The sequence below is a fragment of the Chiloscyllium plagiosum genome, unplaced genomic scaffold (genome assembly GCF_037043375.1).
Source record: "Chiloscyllium plagiosum isolate Xiang-an unplaced genomic scaffold, Cpla_swu_hap1 HiC_scaffold_48, whole genome shotgun sequence".
NCBI classification, from domain to species: domain Eukaryota; kingdom Metazoa; phylum Chordata; class Chondrichthyes; order Orectolobiformes; family Hemiscylliidae; genus Chiloscyllium; species Chiloscyllium plagiosum.
Genome location: NW_028270186.1, coordinates 35,553,621 through 35,569,490, shown reverse-complemented (window position 1 = coordinate 35,569,490; position 15,870 = coordinate 35,553,621). Strand labels below are relative to the sequence as shown.

At 50.3% G+C, this 15,870-nt stretch overlaps 1 non-coding gene across 1 annotated transcript; it reads right to left on the bottom strand.

Moving 5' to 3' along the window:
- Positions 1-14,579: 14,579 nt before the first annotated feature.
- trnal-uag (transfer RNA leucine (anticodon UAG)) lies at positions 14,580-14,661 on the bottom strand. Its single transcript has one exon. It is a non-coding gene; the product is annotated as a tRNA-Leu (tRNA).
- Between the last annotated feature and the right edge of the window lie 1,209 nt (positions 14,662-15,870).

Genomic DNA, 15,870 nt, shown 5'->3' with positions numbered 1-15,870 from the left:
GGCGGGGAGAGAAGACGGGAGAGAGAAGGTGGGGGAGAAGGCAGGGCAGAAGGCGAGAGGGAGCAGACGGGAAGAGAAGGCGGGAAGAGAATTCGGGGGTGAAGGCGAGGCTAGAGAAGGCAGGTGGAGAGGGTGGGAGAGAAGGCGAAGTGGATGAAGGCGGGGGAGAAGGTCTGGACAGAAGGCGGGGGTAGAAGGCAGGGGAGAGAAGGCGAGTGGGGTGAAGGCAAGGGAGGGAGAAGGCGAGGGGGATGAAGGCAGGGAAGAGAGAACGCGATGGGGTAAAGGCGTGGAGGGTGAAGGCGAGGGGGTGTGTGAAGGCGAGAGAATGGTGAGGGTGAGGGGGGTGAAGGCAAGGGATGTGAAGGATGGGAAGGTGAAGATGAGGGGAGAGAAGGCAGAGGAGCAAAGGCGGGCGAGAGAAAGCGAGGGTAGAGAAGGTGAGGGCAGAGAAGGTTGGGGAGAAGGCGAGGGGAGAGAAGGCAAGGGCTTGAAGGCGAGGGGGTGAAGGCGAGAGGTGTGAAGGCGAGAGAAAAAAAGGCAAGGCAGCGTGAAGGCGATGGAGCTGAAGGCGAGGGGGATTAAAGCAAGAGTGGGTGAAGGCAAGGTGGTGAAGGTGAGGGGGTGAATTCAAGGGGAGTGATGTGTGGGGGATTGAGGGTGAGTGGGTGTGAAGGCAACGGGGCGTGAAGGCAAGGGGGTGAAGACGAAGGGTGGTGAAGGCGAAGGAGGATGAAGGCGAGCAGGGTGATCGTGAGGGGGTGAAGGAGAGGTTGGTGAGGTTGAGAGGGTGGGAAGGTAACGGGGGATGAAAGGGGAGAGCGTGAAGGCGAGGGGAATGATGGCGAGGGGACCAAAGGTGAAGGTGGAAAGGGCAGAAGAGAGAAGGTGGGTGAAAAGGCAAGGGCAGAGAAGGCAGGGGAGGTAATGCGGGGGAGAAGGCAGGGAAGAAGTCGGGGGAGAAGGCGGGGAGAGAAGACAGAGAGAAAAGGAGAGGAGAAGGTGAGTGGAGAAGGCAAGAGTGGAGAAGACGGGGAGAGAAGGCGGGGTGAAAAGGCAAGGGTGGAGAAGGCGGGAGTGGTAATATGGGGAGAAGGCAGAGGAGAAGGCATAGGTGGAGAAAGCAGGGGAGAGAAGACGGGGAGAGAAGGCAGGGGAGAGAAGACGGGGAGAGAAGGCGGGGAGAAGGCGGGGGAGAAGGCGAGGGTGGAGAAGGGGGGGAGAGAATGCGGGAAGAGAAGACATGGGTAGAGAAGGCAGGGAGAAGATGGTAGGAGAGGGCAGGGGTGGAGAATGGGGTGGAGAGGTCGGCGAGAGAAGACGAGGTGGGAGAAGGTTGGGGAGAAGCCGAGAGGTGAGAAAGCGATGGCGGAGAAGGCGAGGGTGGAGAAGGCGAGGGTGGAGAAGGCGAGGGGAGTGAAGGCGAGGGTGGAGAAGGCGAGGGTGGAGAAGGCGAGGGCGGAGAAGGCGAGGGCGGAGAAGGCGAGGGTGGAGAAGGCGAGGGTGGAGAAGGGAGGGGAGAAGGCGAGGGGTCAGATGGCGAGGGTGGAGAAGGCGAGGAGAGAGAAGGCGAGGGTGGAGAAGGCGAGAGGAGAGAAGGCGAGGGTGGAAAAGGCGAGGGGTGAGAAGGCGAGGGTGGAGGATGCGAGGGTGGAGAAGGCAAGGGAGAGAAGGCGAGGCGGAAGAAGGTGGTGGAGAAGGCGGGGGAGAATGTGGGGAGAGAAGACGAGGGTGATGAAGCCGAGGGTGGAGAAAACAGGGGAGAAGGCGGGTAGAGAAGGTGAGAGGGAGAAGGAGGCGGGAGAAGGCGAGGGTGGAGAAGGCGAGGGTGAAGAATGCGAGGGAAGAGAAGGCGAGGGAGTGTGAGAGAAGGCGAGGGTGGAGAAGGGAGGGGAGAAGGCGAGGGGTCAGATGGCGAGGGTGGAGAAGGCGAGTGGAGAGAAGGCGAAGGTGGAGAAGGCAACGGGAGAGAAGGCAACGGTGGAGAAGACGAGAGGAGAGAAGGCGAGGGTGGAAAAGGCGAGGGGTGAGAAGGCGAGGGTGGAGAAGGCGAGGGGAGAGAAGGCGAGGGTGGAGAAGGCGAGGGGAGAGAAGGCGAGGGTGGAGAAGGCGAGGGGAGAGAAGGCGAGGGTGGAGAAGGCGACGGAGAGAGAAGGCGAGGGTGGAGAAGGGAGGGGAGAAGGCGAGGGGTCAGATGGCGAAGGCTAAGAAAGCGAGGCTGGAGAAGGAGAGGAAGGAGAAAGCGAGGGTGGAGAAGGCGAGGGGGAGAGAAAGCGAGGGAAGAGAAGGCGAGGGGGAGAGAAAGTGAGGGAAGAGAAGGCGAGGGGAGAGAAGACTTTGTGGAGAAGGTGGGGGGAGAGAAGGTGAAGGGGAGAGAAGGTGAGGGATGAGAAGCCTGTGTGCAGTTTTGGTCGCCATACTATAGGAAGGATGTGGAGGCATTGGAGCGGGTGCAGAGGAGGTTTACCAGGATGTTGCCTGGTATGGAAGGAAAATCGTATGAGGAAAGACTGAGGCACTTGGGGCTGTTTTCACTAGAGAAAAGAAGGTTTAGGGGTGACTTGATTGAGGTGTACAAGATGATTAGGGGGTTAGATAGGGTAGACAGTATGAACCTTTTCCCGCGTATTGAGTCTGATATTACAAGGGGGCATAGGTTTAAATTAAGGGGGGGTAGATATAGGACTGATGTTAGGGGTAGGTTCTTCACTCAGCGAGTAGTTAGTTCATGGAATGCCCTGCCAGTAACAGTGGTGGACTCTCCCACTTTATGGGCATTTAAGAGGGCATTGGATAGGTATATGGAGGATAGTGGGTTAGTGTAGTTTAGGTGGGCTTGGATCGGCGCAACATCGAGGGCCCAAGGGCCTGTACTGCGCTGTATTTTTCTATGTTCTATGTTCTAAGCCGAGTGGAGAGAATGCGAGTAGAGAGAAGGCGAGGGGTGGAGAAGGCCATTTGGAGAAGGCGAGGTGGAGAGAAGGCGAGGGGAGCGAAGGTGGGGGGAGAGAAGGTGAGAGTGGAGTATGCGGGGGGAGAAGGCGATTGGGGACAATGAGGGGGAGAGAAGGCGAGTGAGGCGAATGCGGGGGAGAGAAGGTGAGGGTAAAGGCGAGTGGTAAAAGGCGGGGAGGAAGGCGAGGTGGAGAAGATGGGGGGAGAAGATGGGGAGAGAACGCGGGAGGGAGAAGGTGGGGAGAGAACGCACGGAGAGAAGACGAGGGTGGAGAAGGCGGGGGACAAGAAGGGGACAGAAGGTGGGGAGAGAAGGCGGGGAGAGAAGGCGAGTGGGGTGAAGGCAGGGGAAAGAGAAGGCAATGCGGGTGAAGGTGGGGACGGTGAAGGCGAGAGGATGGTGATGGCGAGGGTATGAAGGCAAGGTTGGTGAATGTATTGGGGAGGGAAGGCGGGGAGAGAAGGCGGGTGAGAGAATGCGAGGCGAGAGAAGGCGACGGCAGACAAGGTTAGGGGAGAAGGCGAGGGGAGAGAAGGTAAGCGGGAAAAGGCGAGTGGGGGTGAAGGCGAGGGGTTGAAGGCGAGGCAGGTGAATGTGAGACGATTTGAAGGTGAGGGAGGTGAAGGCGCGGGAGAGAAAGTGGGCAGAGAAGGCGAGGGTTGAGAAGGTGAGGGTGAGATTGTGGAGGTGAAGGTGGGGTAGAAGGCGAGGGTGCAGAAGGTGGGGAGAAGGCCAGTGTGGAGAAGGCGAGGGCAGAGAAGGTTAGGAGAGAAGGCGAAGGGAGAGTAGACAAGGGGGAAAGTGAAGGCGAGGAGGGGTGAAGGTGAGGATGGGTGAAGGCGAGGGGGTGAATGCAAGGGGGAAGGCGAGGGGTGTGAAGTAAATGGGTGTGAAGGAGAGGCGGTTTAAGGCGAGGGGGTGATGGTGAGCGGGGGTGAAGGCGAACGGTGTGAAGAAAAGGGAGTTGAAGGCGAGATGAGTTGAAGGCGAGTGGGGGTGAAGCTGAGGGGGGTTGAATGCAAAGGGGGCTGAAGGCGAGGATATGAAGGCAAGGGGTGAAGTCACGCGGGTGTGAAGGTGAGAAGGTGAAGGCAATGGGGTGAAGTCAAGGGTGTGTGAAGGCAAGGGGTGTGAAGGCAACGGGGTGTGAAGGCGTGGGGGTGAAGGGCAGGGAGGGTGAAGGCGAGGGGAGTGAAGGCGAACGGCGTGAATGTGAGGGGGTGTGAAGTCGAGGGGGGGATGAAGGCGAGGGGTGTGAAGGTGATGGGGAGACGGCGAGGGAGGGTGAAGGCGAGGGGAGTGAAGGTGAGGGGATGAAGGTGAGGAGGAGTGAAGGCAAGGGGGTGAAGGGGAGGGAGGGTGAAGGTGAGGGGAGTGAAGGCGAGTGGGAAGGTGAGGGGCTGTGAAAGTGGGGGGTGAATGTGACGGGGGTAAGTTGGGGAGAGAAGGCGGGATAGAAGACGAGGGGAGAAGGCGGGGGGAGAAGAAGGGGAAAGGCGGTGCGAGAAGGCAGGGAAGAGAAGGCAGAGAGAGAAGCCGAGAGTGGAGAACGTGGGGGAGAGAATGCGAGGTGGAGAAGATGGGGCAGAGAAGACAAGGACAGAAAGCGAGGGTGAAGAATGCGGGGGGAGAAGTGGGGAGAGAAGGCAGGGAGAGAAGACTCGGAGGAGCAGGCGGGGGAGAAGGAAAGGGAGAAGGTGGGGAGAGAAGGCGAGAGTGGAGAAGGCAGGGGAGAGAAGGTGGGGAGAGAAAGAAGGGAAGAAAAGGGGGGAGAAGGCGGGGAGAACACGAGGGTGGAGAATGCGGGGGAGAGAAGGCAGGGAAGAAGGCGAGTGAGAGGAGATGAGGGAGAGAAGATGGAGGGGAGAAGGCAATGGAGAGCATATGGGACGGGAAGGCAGGGTGAAGGCGAGGGAGAGACGGCGAGGGTGGAGAATGTGGGGGAGAAGGTGAGGTGAGAAGGCAGGGGAGAGAAGGTGCGGGAGATGGCAAGGGGGATATGATGGGGAGAGAAGGAGAGGTGAGAAGCAGGGGAGAGATGGTGCAGGAGAAGGTGGTGAGAGAAGGTGAGAGAAGAATAGGTGAGGTGGGAGATCACGGGAAGAGAAGGAGCGAGCGAGAAGGTGCGGGAGAAGGCGAGGGGGTAGAAGGTAATGGGAAAGAAGACCAGGGGGATAGAAGACAAGGGTGGAGAGGGCGGGGAGAAGGCGAGGGGAGAGAATGTGTTAGGCAGAAGGCAGGGTGTGAGGCGATGAGGGTAGAAGGCTGGAGCGAATTCGAAGTCAGGTTTACAGATGGCAAAGCAAGCAAGAAAGATTTGTTCTCGTCCATGAAAAAGGCTGCTCTTGGAGAACAAGGTAGTTTTGGCCAAGATTCAAACTGGCTACCGTTCGTATATAAGGCCAGCGCGATAACCACTACACTTCAGAACCAAGCCTAGAGCAATGCTGCTGCAGTTGAGTGGCGTCCAGCACTGAAATTTTCAGCCATTCTGCACTTCACCTTTCTGCTTCCAATACCTCGTTGTTGTCCAGCGCAATTGATATCTCGAAAAAGTAAAAACAAGGAACGTGAAATTGATGACAAAATATAGACAAGAATGTTTGGACCATAGGGTGAGGTAGAATAGACTGCCTATCGGCGCCGCCTCGTGCTCCCACGAGGAGGTTGAACAGTTCATCCACTTCACCAACACCTTCCACCCCGACCTCAAATTCAATTGGAGCGACATCGATGACTGTATCGGCGCGCCTCGTGCTCCCACGAGGAAGTTGAACAGTTCATCCACTTCACGAACAACTTCCACCCCGACCTCAAATTCACCTGGACAGTCTCAGATTCCTCCCTCCCCTTCCTCGACCTTTCTATTTCTATCTCAGGCGGACGTGGTCGACGATGCCCTCCACCGCTTCTCTTCCACTTCCCGATCCTCCGCCCTTGAACCCCGCCCCTCCAACCGCCACCAGGACAGAACCCCACTGGTCCTCTCCTACCAGCCCACTAACCTCCATGTACAGCGCATCATCTGCCGCCATTTCCGACACCTCCAAACGGACCCCACCACCAAGGATATATTTCCCTCCCCTCCCCTATCAGCATTCCGTAAAGACCACTCCCTCCGTGACTCCCTCGTCAGATCCACACCCCCCACCAACCCAACCTCCACTCCCGGCACCTTCCCCTGCAACCGCAGGAGGTGCAAGACTTGCGCCCACACCTCCCCCCTCACCTCCCTCCAAGGCCCCAAAGGAAACTTCCATATCCGCCACAGATTCACCTGTACCTCCACACATATCATCTATTGCATCCTTTGCACCCGATGTGGCCTCCTCTATATTGGGGAGACAGGCCGCCTACTTGCGGAGCGTTTCAGAGAACACCTCTGGAACATCCGGACCAACCAACCCAACCACCCTGTAGCTCAACATTTCAATTCCCCCTCCCACTCCACCAAGGATATGCAGGTCTTTGGACTCCTCCATCGTCAGACCACAGCGAAACGACGGTTGGAGGAAGAACGCCTCATCCTCCGGGTAGGAACCCTCCAACCACATGGGATGAACTCGGATTTCACCAGTTTCCTCATTTCCCCTCCCCCCAGCCTGTCTCAGTCAAATGCATCAAATTCAGCACCGCCTTCCTAATCTGCAATCTTCTTCCCGACCTCTCCGCCCCCACCCCAGTCTGACCTATCACCCTCACCTTGATCTCTTTCGACCTATCACATTTCCGACGCCCCTCCCCCAAGTCCCTCCTCCCTATCTTTTATGTTAACCTGCTGGACCAAATTTCCTCATTCCTGAAGAAGGGCTAATGCCCGAAACGTCGATTCTCCTGTTCCCTAGATGCTGCCTGACCTGCTGCGCTTTTCCAGCAACACATTTCCATCTTTGAACTGAGCCACCTGCCAAGGAATGCAAATGCGTTACTGCTTTTCGTGGAAGGATCAGAAGGCGGTAACTAAACTCTCAAACAAATGGCATATGATCAGAACCAGGTTGGAGAAAAGCTTAACAATGCTTTGCACTGTAATTAAATGGAACTGCATTACATTTCACAGCGAGAGCAGATTTGTTCAAGCAAATTCGAAGGCAGGTTTGCAGATGGGAAAGTAAGCAAGAAAGCTCGGTTCTTTTCCATGTAAAAGGCTGTAGTTGAAGAACAAAGAAGTTTCTTCCCAATTTCAAACTAGGTACCGTTCGCGTGTGAGGCGAACGTGATGACCACCACGCGACACAAACAAGCCGCAACCGCACCTGCTACTGCTCAGTGGCATCCAGCACTGAAAGTTGAAGCCATTGTACGTTTCACGTTTCTGTTTCCAAACGCTCGTTGTCCTCCAGCGTAATTGACATCTTGAAAATGTAAAAAAAAGACACGTGAAATTGATGACAAAATATGAACAAGGATGTCGTCAATGTTTACACCGTAGGGCGTGGTGGAATAGGCTGGGCCGACTTTCCCTGCAGCGTAACGGCTGCGACATGATCTTATGGAAGGGATGTAAACTGAGCATTTACGTGTTTTACCCAAGTCTGGGTGAGTTGAAAACTCGAGAGCATAGGTTTAAGGTGAGTGGGCTGAAATTGACAAAGGATCTGAGGCACATTTCCCTCACAGAAGATTGTGCGTGTATGGAATGAGCTACCAGAGGAAGTGGAGGATGCTATTACACTCAGAAAATTGCAAAGGTAATCGGATGAGTTTCTGGATAGGATGAGTTTAGAGGGATTGGGGCCAAATGCTGGCGAACAGAACTTGTTTAATTTTGGCTATGTGGTAAGCATGGACGAGATACACCGAAGTATCTGATTCCACGCGGTGCACCCCAATAACGTTGTGTTGCTTACACCGGCTTTAAAGGATTACTTTTTAGCGGAGTTTACCGTTGCAATCTGTGGCACAATCATTTAGTCTGTTCGACTGCTCACGGGAAAGGTAGTATTGTGAAATACTGTAGAAACAAACGACTTCCTTACTTTTGCTCCGACTAACCATACTCCGTGAAATATTCCCAGATCCTCAGTTGAGGATTTTTGATGCTGGAAGTTACCTCAGAAACCCTCTTAACTCGTAATGTATTGAGCGAATCACAAAACAGAAAACATTTATCACGGAACACAAACAAAACTGGCAAACCAACTGCATTTTCAGACACAGCGAAGCATGAATGCTAAATGTGAGACAGTCCGAGGGATGAGCCATAAACTAATCTCACAATTAACAACAGGGCAATTCCAAACTACTAATTTAAACATACAGGAGCCTTAATGCAAAACCACTTCCCAGAACGTGTTTAAAAGAGAGAAAGAAAGAGCATAATATGAATGGGCGAAAAGAAGTGAATTTAACCAATCACAGTCTTGATTAGATTACCTTTCCCTTCCGATGTCTTCAGGACGGAAATGAATGAAATGGGAGAAATTTAAGAACATATGACATTGAAATTCGTTTGAATTATGTTCCCATTGGTCAGAAAACCAAAGAACGACGAGGTGAGTCACCGCAGGATTTTGTTTCACAACAGCGATGAAGTAACAGTCTCCATTCGGTTCCACTCCAAGCTCAACTTGCCTGGAACATAAAACAGGAGTAGAGCTGCTTGCGGTTTTCCGTGCGGGAGGCGAGCACTACCATGACAGCACAGACACTTTGAGAAAATCTGCACTCTCCCACAACACAGTTAACTCTTCAGGAATCGTAACCAATTTGATAAAACTTCAACTTGCCTGGAACATAAAGCCGCTTGAGCCCGAGATTTACCGTGTGGGAGGCGAACACGATCATGACAAGATGGACACTGACCCCCGTCTCCACAAAGCAAACGTCCAGTCTTGCTTTTTATTTGAACACGCCGCAGCCACAGAAATTGCTGTGGGGGGATTCGAGCCTAAGCTTCTTTAGTAATTGAGTTCTGAAGCAGGCGCCTCCGGCTTCCCTTCATAGGGCTGATTCGGTTCGAATCGTGAAATTTCCTGTGTCTGATCCGCAGGACACCCTGCAGGATTTTCAGACAGTGCCATCCCTACTGTGACATTTCCGTGTTTGATAATATTCTGCGATGAATATGTGTCCCGGCTTTGCCAATATCACCGTTGTTTAACTCCCTACATCCTGTTGGTCGAACTGTGATTCCAGTCAGAATCACAAATGTGTAACAAAACACCTTAGCTGTGCTGCCTCTCTACAGAGATAAATGTGCTTCTCTATTCGCATCATTCTCTTGCCTTCTCCCTGTAACTCTACATATTTTTACTTTCAACATGAACATTGAATTAGTTTTTCAATAACTCGATTGAAACTGCGTCTTTGTCAATGTCAGACCCTAACCACTCCCGATGTGAAAACATTTCTCGTCATGCACATTTTTCTTCTTTTACTAATGTCTTTAAAACTCTGCCAAATCGTTCTCGATCCTTTCAGGCGTAGGGAAAATTCCCCCTTCCTTATTCCCTCTGTCTGACCCACTCATGTCTTGGAAAGGTTGAACAAGGCCAGCGTTTGGCCTTCTGCTCTCCATGGAGTCCTGCCCCAACTTTCCAAATGACCTTTATTGTTGATATTCCTCATATACCACACTATTCTCATCAAACTGTTCAGTGCTGTTTTCAATCATTTCACGTCCCCACTTCCTAAAGTTTCACACCCAGAACTATGCGAACATCCAGATGGTTGATTTATTCAGAGTGGGATTCTGTGGGTGAACATCCTCTAACACTTGTTTGACTTCCACCGCATGTGGTACTGTGCCATGCCCACTACAATGACACTTCTGACCCCAAAACGCAAAGTTATTTCAAAGGGTGCAACTTAATGATTTACATCTTTTTATCAGACAGTTGATAGGACGACCGAGCAAAAGTGAAGTCAAACAACCAAGGCTCGATGGCAATTTTAATAAGACATTCTCCCATGCCAGTATTAACACAAGCTGCTGAGCGAAGATCATGCCCGAGACACACTTACATTGACAACAACAAACCAGCTGAGATTCGGTCAGGTCCAACTACATCCCAATTTGTTCTCAGATTTTTAAGCATCAAAGTGTTTTCAGAATACCGCCTTGACATTTTGTCTCCTTGTTCACAGAACAGTACTGTTTATCCCATCTGCTTGGACGAAGTTGTCTCCAACGGCAGAGTATTCAGTTATTTCCCTCCTCAGGCAAGCAGTGTAAGGAGAGGCAAGTGTGGTTACACTCGAAAGCACGCTGTCATCGGCACGGCCAGTTCCATCAAGTGCTGCGAATCAGCAAATTTGATTGGGAGCTTCCTGTAAATATCATTTATCTGAGCCAACGATAAAGACGTTGAGCTGGTGGGTAAGACACAAATGTACTCCGGACTCTCCACCCTCAGGTAAAGTCATGTGACGGCATTTTTGTGCAGCCCGATTGCTGTTCAAAATCCATCTTCACACAGCAATCCTGCAGAAAGGCTTTTGTAACACAAACATCGGCTTCTTTGCATGCAATCGGGCAGCAGTGAACACCTGAACCCCAACTTTCGTAGATAAAGACAATCCGATTGAAAGTCTCACTCACTGAGAGCCATCCCCACGTCCCTGAGCTGCGGGTCTGCAGACAGTTTAACGCAGAAGATAGGGTTAACAATGAGACTTTGTTTCACCATCAGCCACTCTGTCCCAGACAAAGGAAGAGGGACAGCATAAATGCGTGGCGTCACTCACGCGCCGATAGAAGCTGTTCAGCCCATCGAGTCCACAGCGACTCTCTGACGCTTATATATCCCTGTGGTTATTCATAGTTGGTGATGTATGTCCTAATAATGCAGAGCTGTCCCTGTATCGCAATTCTGTCTCCAACAAATTGATCCAATTGTAATTCACAGCTTTTCATTTCACAGGAAGAACACTGCTGAGTGAAACGGCGTGGGGAATAACTGCAGGGCGTCATGCGCATAGAGCACTCTACAACTGATGTATCTCACCTTCACCAGTTTATTCCCAGCTCTGGCAAGAGATTTTGCGAATCAGATCAGAGCACAACGACAGAGAACAGGAAAAGATGTTCCAGAACTTCACAAGTGTGTTTCCTCATTTGTGTAATTTTCCCGTGTGTATCAGTCTGAAATATTCATTTCTGATACATTGAATGAAAGGAAGCAGAAATGAAACAGCTCGCAATGCGTAGAATGGAGATCTATTATAGAGAAACACTGGAGGGGGCAGTACACACACTGAAACATGGAATTGTCAACGAGTAGAGGATGTTTTCAATCCATTAATTTCATGGTTATGAGCCCAATACGCCCCACTGGGCCGCTCTGTTAGCGTTGACCACAGCAGTCTCACACAGTCTTCAGCTTTTCGGTCTGGGGTGTGGCTTGTACCTCAGAGGATGATTTCAAAAGGTCTTCACTATTATTGTGTGACACACTGTAGCACAGATGTGTCCCGGGTGTGTCAATATAACCTGTGACTAACTTGCCACATTCTGTTGGCTTAACTGTTATTTCACTCAGAATCACAAAATATGTCACATGCAAAGTGAGGCTATGCAGCCCCCAAACAATAAGGGCATGTCTATGGCGGTCGATTGATTGACTTTATTTGACTGATTGATCATCACATGAACCTCAGTACAGTGAAAACATTTGTCTGCGATTGGTAAAGGCAGATCATACTAATCAAGGACATGCAGATCACAGCATAAGTAAAACAACATTTTGGACAGATTAAGGCTTTCAGGGGACTCCGCACAGGACGTGCACTCGGCAAAATCCACATAAACAGGATCAGCATCATTTGAAGTGAGGGAATCCATTTCTCAGTCTTGCAACGACCTCCAAGAAGTTGCTGTTGTGTGTCTTTAAGCTTCGGTACCTTTTTCTGAAGTCGAGCTCATCAAAATTATACATTCTGCGTCAAAAATAGAACCATATGCAAAACTCCAGTGCTCAGGTGTGACTTCTCACACGAACATCACCCACCCGAGGCGATATCACACCCAAGACCAACAAGCCAGAACCGCAACAGAAGCATGATCCATAAATCAGCTAAGTTTCCTTGTTTAAAAAATAGGGTTTTTCTTTTGTTTCGGAGGGAGAGCCGCACTGAGTTTTAAAAGCAGCTCCCTGCCATTCTGACTTCCGGTTCCCCGGAGGCTGTGCTAGCCACTTCCTTTGCAAGCGGGCTCCCATCATTGGCAGCTGGACGAACTCATCTTCAATTGGCTATTAGCGTTGTGGAAGAGAAACATGAACACGCTTTCCAGCCCACTATCAAACACGGGGTGGTGGAGAGCGGGAGGGGGTTAGAGGTAGTGGGAGTTATGGAAATTCTGGAAAGCTGCACAAAAGAGAGATCGCGCATGCACAGGACTTAATAATCTTTAGGGAACCTTGTGCAAATAACGCCATCTGAGACAGATAGAAATGTGAAGAACTGCAGGGAAAGAGAAAATCTCTTCCAGTCATCTGTGTCTTTGTCCTTCTCGAAGTCATAGCGAGGGCTCTGCTGTCTGAATCAACATGGGATGTCACTGCAGCGAGTCCCGTCGCTCATGCACGTTGCACCTGATGTGCATAAGTTTTATCACGTTACCGCCAGCTCAGAGAACAGACTTCACAGCTCACATCATCCCGGAGTGACAGGGAACATAAGAAAGCGATTCAGACAATCATCTTACCCCCTGCTGGGGAGAAAACGGATGTGGGAGAGCAAACAGTCACGACCAGTGCATGTTCCAGCATTTACAAACTTGGTCTGTGTGACAACAAAAGCAGGAACCAGGAACTGATTATCTTGCTTCTTAAAACAGGCGTGAACATTTGCAGAGCATAGATACATCTACATGCAATTAGTGAAATGATGAAAATCAGAGTACAGTTCACAGAGTATGGTCTAACCTCTGGGTTATGGGCTCAGCACGCTCCAACTGGGACCCTCTGCTCACCGGATTTGAACACAAACAAATAAATGACTCAGTGACAAAATCTGTTGAAACGGAACTCTGTGAGGAATTGAAAGCGATGGAATGAAAAGCCCCTTGAGAGCGGGATGTAACATGACCTGTGCAGGGATCGTTTTCCAGACTCGAGGAGAGTGCGCAGTGCTGTTTCCATGTTATTGTCGGGAGCCCTGTCGCTAAGACACACTGCACCTTTTGTACAATGGCACAAAAGCACGGAAGGTTTCTGTAGACAGGACAACTTCAAAATCGTAAATGAGGCAAAATGCACAAATGAGCAATGCACAACAAAGCAAGCACGGAAACTGGTATTACGTGAGGGGGTAAACCCCTCTGCTAATGGAACCAGCAAAGCAGAAAAGATTCACCCTTGCTGTATTCTGTTAAAATGCCAGAGACAAAGAAACAACCCAAAAATCACTACTTAAAGTTAAAAATAACAACGTTATTGCTTTGTATTGACAGAGAATAATCAACCTACAACTCCTTTCTCTCAACCTGCTGCTCTGCAATCTCTTCCCTAACTCCGATCCCAACAACGTTTACCAAAAAGTTCAAATTTAATAACTAGATCGTTGTCGAAGGTTCTCTTTGTATCTTCCTCTGTAGATGATTTTTTCTTTCTCCAGGTCAGTGTTGATGCTTTCTTTCTATGCAATCTATTTCTCCAGAAAGGCACCTCTTGGAGATTTTAATAACATCCTCCATGTGTTGGTCTTTTAGCTGCTCTCTTTGCTGTACTTTGCCGCTCCGAATAACTCTTCAAAATGTCCGATATTTATCCCACAAAGCGTCAGACCGTTTCATTGGTTTTAACATTTTAAAAATATAAAATTCAAACTTGATTGGGGCATAATTTAAACTCATTGGCAGAATTCAAATTTGATTTTTGTATCCATGTAACACAGTCCATAGTTGTTTTCATCAAATGTTTTGTTGTTCTGGACTCCAGATTTTTGCAGCTGGACGTAACCTCAGAAACCCTGTTAATTCGTAATGTATTGAGCGAATCGCAAAACAGAAAGCATTTAACACGGAACACAAACAAAACTGGCAAACCAAATGCAGACACAGCGAGCATGAATGCTAATTATGAGACAGGCCGGGGGCATGAGCCATAAAGTAATCTCACAACTAACAACAGGGCAATTCCAAACTGCTCTTTCAAACATACTGGAGCCTGAGTGCACCACCACTTCCCAGGCAATGCTGAAAAGAGAGAAAGAAAGAACACAATAAGAATGGGCCATAAAAAGTGAATTTCACCAATCACAGTCTCGATTACATTACCTTTCCCTTCCGATGTCTCCAGGACGGAAATGAAGGAAATGGGAGACATTCAATAACATGTGACATCACAATTCATTGGAACGATTTTCCCATTGGCAGAAAACAAAATAACGACGAGTCGAGCCACCGCAGGACTTTGTTTCACAACAGCAATGAAATAACAGCCTCCATTCGGTTCCAGTAAACGCACAACTTGTCTGGGACAGCAGAGCTGTTTGCGATTTTCCGCGCGGGAGGCGAGCACGAGCATGACAGCACAGACACCGGACAAGTCGGCACTTTCCCACACCACAGTTAATTGCCCGGGAAGCACACACATGTTTCTTCAGTTTTAAACAGAAATGCAGCAGGAGTCGAAACAGCATTTTAACATGCTGCGTCGTTGGAAACGATCAGCAGAAATGGCAGCGGTGGGATTCTAACCCACGCCTCTGTCGAGACTGGAGCCTAAATCCAGCGCCTTAGACCGCTCGGCCACACTACCAGCCAGCCGCGCGGCCCATTTTCTTGCACTTCCAATTGTGATGCTGCATAACAACAGATGCAAAGTCACGTGAAAAGGGTTCCATGATCCCTCTCCGACTCGCACAACTGCTGGGATGTGCCCGTCGACAATATCAATTTCGCTGCAGATAATGATAGCCCATCAATCCAGATAAATATCAATGCTAAGCTGAGTCTATCTTCTCAGACTCTTTTCAGCTACAAATGTATCTGTGAGTGCGTGAGAACATACGATCGGTTATGATTTGGTCAAATTACCATGAGCTGCTTGACATTACTGCAATTTCGATTCTTGCTTTGCTAAATGATGTCACCCTTTGGTCGAAGCAGGACAACTTTCACGTTTACACGGAACATGAAACACACCGGACTACAGGGAAAATGCACAAAGCTGAGCAGGCCGTGTTCTACATCATACCGCGCAGCATCGTTTCAGTCACTGTGTCTGTTTTGCAGAATACGAGTCCCAAAGAATGTTCTCCACCCTAAAACCGGAGGTAGCATTACAATCCGAGAACGACAGAGCACATTGTGAAGATGCTCTGACCTCGGAGCCGGTTCGAGATGCCACTTTCCTTGCCTTTTTGCCTTAACCGTGCAATTCGCTGCAAAGATGTTCGCACCTGGATATGAGCCACATGGATATCAACTGAGTCGACGAGAAGCGACTCGAAAAATTTTGCTAAATTCCACGGTGCTTATTAGAAATGCAGTTTCTGTTCACATCAATCTAAAAGACAGTTTCTGAACGTAGTAACAGAAGTCGAAAGGTAATTAACTCACCCCACCCCAGTCTCCGGAAGAGGTGCTAACTGCCCTTGAGTGCTTTTTGTTCTCGATGTGAAGAGCTCTCCCGTCTGAGTCACCTTCACACGTCTCTGGTTGCTGAGTGAATCACAAAGAAGGAATTTCACCAGAGCTGCAACTGCCTCACTTCCCCACTCGCCCTCCCCGGTTACATTTTCCTGCTCGTCAGTGATTTAAAGAAAACCAAATGGATGCGATGTCATTCTGTAGCCTCGCTGTCGATTCCTCCGTTTCAGTTCCAACGTGGCTTAGATCTCGGGGCGCACCTTTATACTAGCGACGCTATGAAAGCACAGGTGCTGAGGTTCCCCTGAGAGTGTGATTTCTTTCATTGCTGTTGCTGATTGAATGAGCCACTAACGTGCGAACTGCTCCAAAACAT